The sequence below is a fragment of the Anser cygnoides genome, chromosome 9 (genome assembly GCF_040182565.1).
Source record: "Anser cygnoides isolate HZ-2024a breed goose chromosome 9, Taihu_goose_T2T_genome, whole genome shotgun sequence".
NCBI classification, from domain to species: Eukaryota; Metazoa; Chordata; class Aves; order Anseriformes; family Anatidae; genus Anser; species Anser cygnoides.
This window is the reverse complement of record NC_089881.1, coordinates 9,027,778-9,035,342: the sequence shown is the minus strand read 5'-3', so window position 1 is coordinate 9,035,342 and position 7,565 is coordinate 9,027,778.

Here is a 7,565-nt window from a genome sequence, read left to right as displayed (position 1 = left end):
AATATGCTGTAATTACAAGCCCTTCCATTAAAAGAAAAAACTCTAAACATATGCAGAGTATTGCATTTGATCCAGCAACTCAGTTCCTGGAGTTATGCTTATTTAGCCAGCAACCAGAAGCTTTTCTGATCTTTCCTGTGGATTTGTGGGCATAGGATATTTAGTACAGCAGCTTAAAGAATGAAATTGAGAAATTAGGACATGCCATTTTATTACATAGGATGAAACATTTGTAAGTGATCTAAATTCTTCTGCTTGAGCATATAAAGCAAATATTAACAGCCTGTGGGTTAGAGAAAGTCTATCCTGTGGCAAGACATTCAGTAATGCGTGAATAGACATTCACTTACCTGCCTCTCAAAAGACTAACTTTGGCTTCTGAGCACTATCTTTAAATGGGCACGCAGGCTGACTGTATACATCAAGGTGTTCCATATCCAGCTTCATGTACTCACCATAATTCTAAAAGCAAAAAAAAAAAAAAAAAAAAAAAAAAACCAACAAAACAGCAGAAATCTCTTTTCAACTTTTAAAATAATAATATTAAAAAAATTACTTCCACTTGACGCTATTTGCAACAAGAACTGGGCAGTCAGAGTGCAGTGAATATCTGTTCCCTGGACTAATTGTGATTGGTATGCCCTTTTCCTTTTGTCCTTAGCCTTGTTCATCCCGTTTTAAGCTGTAGCCTTCTGCAGTTCTTTGCAATGTCTGAATACCTCCTGATATAAGAGGAAATACCCACTGAATGCTATCTAGGTGTTACTACAGACCATAACACACTCGGCATTCAGATCACATACAAGAGAACAGGCAACGATTCTCTTCTCTAATGTGCAAGTCATTTTTAAGAACACTGGTTTAGCTTTCTGCTAGTTTCAGTGGAAGCTAAATTCCACTTGCCAAACTTCTCACAGCTACGTCTTTTAACAACAGCATCAAGACAACCTTCAAGAAGAACATTCATCCTGGATCACAGCACTCAAGATCATAGCTTCTACAGTTAGCCAGCACAAACTTTGCCTTGTTATTCAGTTAGAAGATACTATTACAAATAGTGAGCAATAGCTAAGACAGATGGCAAATAACAGCTGTGCAGTTGTGGTATAGTCATTTTGTTAGAACGTAATCATCTAAGCTGTCAATTTAGCACTATAAATTAAAATGGCTGGTCAGCCAATAGCACCAGTGCTACTAGGGTGACTGAAGAGGACCAGAGGTTTTGAAACAGGAGATGCTGCTGCTTGTTTTGGACTCCAATCTTTGTGAGACTAATGACTGGTTTACAGCAAAAGCTGTGCATAGTTGCATTCCAAAAGGAATTATCTTCTAGATATCACTCATGTTGCAGATACTATTTGATACGAATAGTCATGTGATAACATCAGACCTGGAATGTCTCTTCTATGCCAAAGAGGACACTAAGATAAAGAGAAGGAAATGCTATCATCTCCAACAGCATCCGCCTTACCCTGATTCACTGCAGAACTTCAGCTGGAATTCTTCTGGCTTCCAGTTAAGTATTGTAAACCTGTCTCAAGGAGGGAGTTGCCTAAAAAGTCTAAGGATACAATTCTAAAACCCAAGGAAAAAATAGTTCTTCACAGAACATACAAGTCTTCAGACAAGACTAGTCCTCTAATATCTATCAGTTGCAACTGCCTTGCATCTTGCAGTCCTGGTAAGAGTCCAAGCGCTAGGCCCCAGCTTCCACTTTTTTTCAATGACATCATGAAGCAAGACATGATCCTCAGAAATGCTGAGAGCAGACGGATGTCTTCACAACCCACTGCTACAAACTTACCTATTCATAGAAACAGAAGTGAAGCACAGTAAGTTGCCTTTGCAGACAGAGACTAAGAACTTGGTCTGGTAGATGCACGCAGCGGTAGGGAACGGGTAAAGGCCCTTATAAAACTGTAAGAACATTAAATTCAAAAGAGCAAAGAATACTAAAATCAGACTAGGTGGAGCAAGAAAAGCAAAAAAGATTACTTATAAACCAAGATTCTAAGAACATACATTCCATGTTTTGCAGCTGGGAAATATCCAATTCCATGAGTCTTAATAAATCACATACCAGGATTGTAGTCCAAGTCCCAAAGGTATCAGTGGAACCTCAGCCATTTCACAGGTGCTACTCACAGAAGTAACGCTGAAGAATCAAGATTTAAGATACACCAAGACTATGGAAATAACACCTGTGATACCATTCTCCTAAAGTTATACTAGTACCACAACTTCAGTGTTCTACTCAATTTCAGGAGTATGGGCCTTTAACTAAACAAGCGGAAAGTGTCTGGTGTCTGTCTTCTTAGTTACTACAGATAATTCTATTCTATTACCTTTTTATTAGTATTTATAATTCAGTTAATAAATACCGTATTTCTTAACCACTTTCCTTTTTTTTTTTTTTTTTTTTTTGTATCTGAATAAAGTCATAATCTTTGGGAAGAGTAGAAGTAAACATAGTTTCTACTTATGCATTCTACTTTCCTCCTCTGTACTGTCCCCACATAAAGGCATATTAAACAAGATCTGTCCCTATCAAAAATATTCTCGAAGCATGGTTAAAACAAAACTATCCCAGAATGAAAACAGCTCTGACAAATCTACATTACAGTTGCAGCAAAGTCCTTTGGGCATGCTTTACTGCACATTGTGCTGCTTGGATGGTTGAAGGCATGAGAATCGAAACACCCCTGAAGTAGTCTATTATGGAGTAATACGTGCCTTATTGTGTTTTTGTACTCAGATGAACCACACAATTATCAAACTAACACTTCATTCACTTCATCTCATTGAACTTAACCTATACCATTTTACAATTCTACACTTACTTGAGCTACTTCAGCTTAATAGTAAATTAAAAACAGCAGTTTTATGAACTCCTATTTATGCTAAGAACATAACTTGTTTTTGCCTGCTGTAAGATTTGCAGGTTAAACAATCTCATTAATTTTGTGTATGATGTCAGCAGGACCTGTTGAGTTAATTTAAGGATTCAGTATGTAGAGAACAAATCTCCACAATTGTTTCTGGAGCAGTGAAATAACTTTTTTATGACTTTTCTTCCCTTTGTACATGGATCCACTGGATCCTTTATAGCTAATCTTATAAAGGACTGAAACCTAAAAATATAGTGACTTGCAGAATTAAATGCAAAGTTTGGAAAAAGCCTAATTAGGAATAACAACTACACCTAGGAAAATTGAAGTGCTAAATATTTTGACAAAACAGTATTTGGTACCACTGCTTATTTTTAAACTAAAGTTTCTGTAGCTCAAAAGGCTTAATTAACTGGTTAAGAACAGCAACAGCCTTGAAAATCTCCACAAGCAAAATAAACTGTTATAGCTCATTTCAATGAAATTCATGGCATACTAGTCAAGGCAAACACTTTATAAACGCATTGTTTTTACATCCATACGTGAATCACAATCAGTCTTAGCTGCTACTAGGGATTTTGCTCAATTGTGAAGCTGTAATATATTGCATGGCTTTGAGATTTCCCTTTACGTTTTGACTCTTCACTCTTCTTTGTTCAAGTAATAAGTTTTCTTGTCAAAGGGACACAGGAATATCTTGCTGGACATTCCAGTAGATAGTTTTACTTTCTTCAGATAATGAGGAATAAAAAACTATTTGCTAAAACATTTTACTAACACAAATGCTTCTGCATCTGTGCCCAGATAGTCATATAAATCAGAATGACGTCTTTTCCTGGAAAGCATGGCACACTGGACACTTGACAAGACACTTTACATGCTACTTTAAATTTATTAGCTACTTTCCTACTACTGCTGAAAGAGAAAGTCACTGTCCAAAGGTCTGTGTTCTCTCCATATATGCCAAATAGACCTTTTTTTCCTTCCAAAGTGTACCATCCCCAAGGATTAGCTGTTTCCTTATGCAATTGTACAGTAGAAAGCATTTATACTTTATAGTAACCAGAAATTGTTACGATCTTCAGGCAAACACTAACTAAAGGGGGTAACTTCCCAACTATAACAATTTCTGGAAGTGAGTTGTCATCAGCTGAAGCCTTGAATCCAGAGACGGACAAATCCAGAAAGAAAGTGTCTTTAAACAGATGTGTTCTACCTTTCAAATACTTACAATTCATAAAATATTTCCTTAATGTATAAAAATGAATATTTACTGCTTAGATATCAAGTCTGCTGCAAGATCTATGAGCATCATTAGTAACTGTAAATACATCCTCCTGAAAAATAAAGGATTTATTCTTTTAACAAGAGAAGTAGTTATTTGCCCTTGACTTTGGCATATGCAAAAGTTGATTTCCCTTTATGGGTAAAAATTACCGAGGAAAAAAGAAATATAACTGGTTGCACATGCTAAATTTCTCAAGTTTCATCCAGGCTTTGATTCTTCTTCCATACACTGAATGAAGTCCTGAATATACTAGCTGTCAAGCTTACATTAATGATAAAGCCTAATTAGAAGGGAAGACCAAACTGACTGACTTCATTCAAAAACTTACCACCTAATGCTCCAGTAGCACCACTAACTGTATGTGCAAGGACAACCCAATTCACAATCATCAGGTAAGTCAGTAACCACGTTGGAGTCTGCCAATGTCAGTTCTGGTGCCTACACATCCCTGCTGACTCTTCCTTTTTCTTCCATTCGCATATCTGACTTGGTGCCATGCTGCACAAGAGAAGCTTTATCCTTTTCTTCCCAATGTCCAAACTAGAAAGATTTTTAGCTATGAATTTTTGAAAGTTAACAAAGATATTTACTTAGTGAAGATTTTATCAGCTTTACCTTAATTGCTAGAAGGGAATAACTAGCGATAAAAATCATATGCCTTATTAATATATAAATAAATTATGATAGCAGCCTTTCTATCTCTCAGAAGTTGGCTGAAAAGCAGATTGTCATGGCTGGATGGCATTTACTTTTCTATTTGTCAATATTTGTAGAATTTTATTACTTGCCGTGCCAAGTTTAAAATGACTAATGGAAATATTAAAATGGAATTAACCTAACTAAATAAAACTGGTTTAGTGTTATTTCCCTGGAAGTGACTTACTGTGCTTTACGAAACAAAGCACGGGGGAAAAAATGGGTTATATTCAAGCTTACAAGTTGTTCATTTACTTATTCACTTTCAGAAACTTTCTTTTCCAAGCAGAGGCCAGCCATGGTGCTTTATAAGAACTGTACCTCAAATATTTACATTTTTATTTACACAGAAGAGAAGGTTAAAAATGGCCAGAGGGTTCCCAGCCCCACTAACTTATCAAATGTTCTACTTCAATTGCCACTGTAGTACTGCTCTTTTCCTAATGGCCCATGCCAGTAACATCACTGCACTGAAATAAGTCACTGCTACAAAGTTTTGCCAGCCTAACAGTGTTAGCCTTACATGAAAAACACACACCTCTAGTTGATACGAAGGTGCTAACAAAACTCCAGCAGTCAAGAGAAGACCTCTGTCAAAAGAGGAAACCTCTCGTCAAGTTGGTTTTGCTGCCTGCAGTGACAGCATAAGTCATCACAAAAGTCAACACACAAGTCATCTGTGGAATGAATACAGCTCGCATTTCCTATACGGCATTCCACCATCACAGCCACAACAGTTGCTGTTCAGAGACATTAGTAGCTGTAATATTGTTGGGCAATCCATAAAAGAATCAGAATAAAATGATTAATCTCCCTTTACACTTTTCATGCACTAATTTTTAACTTTTTCAAAAGACAGAAACCAGCATATGAAGTAATTCGTTGAGTTACTTGCAATAAAGTGGAAATAAATTCACTTAGGCAAAGAAACAAAGCTTTGAAAGCCCTATAAGAATTGATTGCTGGAAGAAGATAGCCTAACTGAAAAATCAGAAAGGAACCAGAAGCCAGAAAACAAAACACGATCTCACCTTCAAAGAAGTAGCTCTCTAGCCAAAAATATTTAGGGAGCTGTGGGAGGTACAGAGCCAGACACACATCAGGTATCTGCATTACATCTGTTCTATACAGACAACATAGCAGTGCTCTAGCAGATCCCGCAGTCGCTACCAGCAAAGCTCTCTTGTAGCTGTTATCACATGTGCTTAAGTTGTTTCCACGGGGAGCCCAGGCAGAAACATTGACAAGCCAATAACGTACTCAGAACCTGAATAATAGAAACCACCTTTCCTTTTCAGATATCAAAATGTACTGTTAAAACACCTACTCTATATTAAGAGAAAAGGGAGCAGGAAGACAGTATGACTTTAGTTCACTCCTCTTACTCTTGCATTGCTTTGTCCATACAGACAGTTAATTCCAACTCCACTGCCACTTACTTTTGACTTATAGATTCTATATTAGAAGCATGTCATCTTTTTCATTAAACACAGACTCGGTCCTAGGGAAAGCACACCATGGATGTGGGAGTTTTTGGCACCTTAGATTTATGACCCTTGTATTCCTCCTTCTCTTCCAACAGCCTACATGCAATCATATTCACACTTCTTCACTCCAATCTCTTAAGTCACCACTACCAGTATTAACATCTCAAAGTCTTCATTATCACTGCAGGGAGGCTCCTGCAACTATGAAGACACATTTTTAGTCCACATGTGATAGACGCAATCCATCTATTTCTAATTTAACACAGTGAGCCATGTTTAAGTCACTGGAAGAAATTTTCTTGAGGCTGAAGGCAGAGTTTATGAGCCACTCCTCACCTCTTGGCTTCTTTACCTGTTTTTCTTTTATTCTTCCAAATACTTTAAAGATCAAGAGAATAAACGGGAGTTGCAGTACTATACCATAGAAAAGGTGTTCACTGCTGCATTCTGCAGGTTTCCAAGTGCTGGAATAAGAGAACAATTGCTGACATAGAACTTAATGCATTTCTTAATTCACTTTTACCTGGTTAAATAATAAGCTGTTATTCTCACTTCATAGATAGGAATACGAACAGACTAACATGGCTTTATCCAAGGTCCTTTGACGCTCACTGGTAGAGCTACCATTAAAACAAGTTGCAACTTTTCCTCGTTTGCTGATTATAGGGCCATATTTCTTCCTGCCTTCATTACCTTCAGTGGCACCCTTCATTCTTTCTTTAGAACCTTCTAAGCACCAGGTCAACTGAAAAACTCAGACTGACTTACTGGAAGATGAGTTGTGTTCTGCAGGCAGTTGTGGTGCCAGTACATTGCCACGAGTTGAAATCCATATAGTTTGTGGTTACTTCACTGTGAAGCAGTGACTAAGATGACTGGCTTTTTCTCATTGTCATCTACGGCAAACACCAGTATTGGCTTTAAGGTCTATAGTATAAATGAGTCAACTTAAGCACAGTAAAAAGATTTGCAGAACATGGATGCAAAAAGCCAAGATGCTCATGCATATCCAAAAACCTGAATCTTTTAATGTCAACTTACATTATATAAGGGTAATAGGATAACATGACCCTTAGTCTAATTCTGCTTTGCAATTGCTTGCAAAATTATGCAGCTCATGACAAATAAAGTTTAGCCATAAACAGTTTTTCTGATTAAATCTCATTGTTAGCAGTGCAGCACTAGCTGGGCAATCTGCTAGCACTG